Source organism: Triturus cristatus, chromosome 12, assembly GCF_964204655.1.
Source record: "Triturus cristatus chromosome 12, aTriCri1.1, whole genome shotgun sequence".
Classification (NCBI taxonomy): domain Eukaryota; kingdom Metazoa; phylum Chordata; class Amphibia; order Caudata; family Salamandridae; genus Triturus; species Triturus cristatus.
This window is the reverse complement of record NC_140595.1, coordinates 791,610,305-791,612,128: the sequence shown is the minus strand read 5'-3', so window position 1 is coordinate 791,612,128 and position 1,824 is coordinate 791,610,305. Positions and strand designations below refer to the sequence as shown.

Here is a 1,824-nt window from a genome sequence, read left to right as displayed (position 1 = left end):
GGCCTGTCGGTGATAGGCATCTCTTGCCTGACAGACACAGACCCTGCAGTCTCACACGCTGTGTGCACTCAGAGACGGCCTGTCACAGATAGACATCTCTTGCCTCACAAGACACAGACCCTGCAGTCTCACCAGCTGTGTGCACTCAGAGACGGCCTGTCGGTGATAGGCATCTCTTGCCTCACAAGACACAGACCCTGCAGTTTCACACGCTGTGAGCACTCAGAGATGCCCTGTCGCAGATAGACATCTCTTGCCTCACAAGACACAGACCCTGCAGTCTCACACGCTGTGAGCACTCAGAGATGCCCTGTCGCAGATAGACATCTCTTGCCTCAGGACGCAGACCCTGCAGTCTCACAAGCTGTGTGCAGTCAGAGACGGCCTGTCACAGATAGTCTCTTGCCTCACAAGACACAGACCCTTCAGTCTCACACGCTGTGTGCAGTCAGAGACGGCCGGTTGCAGATAGACATCTCTTTCCTCGCAAGACAATGACCCTGAAGTCTCACCAGCTGTGTGCACTCAGCGACGGCCTGTCACAGCTAGACATCTCTTTCCTCGCAAGACAATGACCCTGCAGTCTCACCAGCTGTGTGCACTCAGAGACGGCCTGTCGCAGCTAGACATCTCTTGCCTAACAAGACACAGACCCTGCAGTATCGCAAGCTGTGTGCACTCAGAGGCGTCCTGTCGCAGATAGACATCTTTTGCTCACAAGACACAGACCCTGCAGTCTCACACTCTGTGTGCACTCAGAGACGGCCTGTCACAGATAGTCTCTTGCCTCACAAGACACAGACCCTTTAGTCTCACACGCTGTGTGCACTCAGAGACGGCCTGTCACAGATAGACATCTTTTGCTCACAAGACACAGACCCTGCAGTCTCACACGCTGTGTGCACTCAGAGACGGCCTGTCACAGATAGTCTCTTGCCTCACAAGACACAGACCCTTCAATCCCACACGCTGTGTGCACTCCGAGACGGTCTGTCGCAAATAGACATCTCTCTTCGGACAGACCTAGGCCCTGCAGTCTGCACAAGTTGTGTGCATTCAGAGACGGCTCGTCGGACAGACACGGGCCCTGCAGTCTGCACAGGTTGTGTGCACTCAGAGACGGCTCGTCGGACAGACACGGGCCCTGCAGTCTGCACAGGTTGTGTGGAGAGATGGCTCGTCCGTCAGACACAACCCTTTCGATAGACACATGCCCTGCAGTCTCAAGTTTTGTGCAGAAACGGCTCGTCGGACAGACACAACCCTTTCGACAGACACAGGCCCTGAAGTCTGCACAAGTTGTGTGCTCTCAGAGGCGGCCTGTCGTGTCCTAGATGGAATGTCGCCCCAGGGCCGTCCTTCGGAGTAATCTCTAGAGACAGGCTGTCTCTGATGTCCTCGTTTCCGACAGTCTCAGACGCCCTATTTGGTCTATTTCCTGGCGCTGTTTTGTGTTTTTCTGAGAAGTCGAAGGACTCGCTTGGCAGTGACAGTGACGGCTGGGGCGAGGCACGACCCGGTGGCACCTTTAACCAAGCACCCCTCTGGTGCCCTGTCCTGCCCCCGTCCAGATATCGGGGCAGAAACGTAGCCTCGGCTGCCCCTGGGGCAAGGTGGTCTGCCCGACTGTGTGGACAGCAGGCGGTAAGTGAAACAGCTGCTTGAAGTCGGGGGGCTGAGGGAAGCGCTATTTCATATTCAGAACTACTGTAAACCATGGGGCAGGGGCTGCACATTCCGAAATGCGCCCCCTGGAAGGAGGGAAACACCTGCTGTTATCGCGATATGTCCCATTCCAATACCCGACACTAGGCATAGCGTGGT

At 55.8% G+C, this 1,824-nt stretch overlaps 1 protein-coding gene across 2 annotated transcripts in view; it reads left to right on the top strand.

The window, feature by feature from the left end:
• The first annotated feature begins 1,509 nt into the window (after positions 1 to 1,509).
• LOC146782864 (monocarboxylate transporter 13-like) overlaps positions 1,510 to 1,824 on the top strand; it is a 131,961-nt gene continuing 131,646 nt past the window's right edge. For both annotated transcript variants that reach the window (XM_085637668.1, XM_085637667.1), the window contains exon 1: positions 1,510 to 1,644. The gene's annotated coding sequence lies outside the window, so the exon portion shown is untranslated. The remainder of the gene's footprint in view (positions 1,645 to 1,824) is intronic.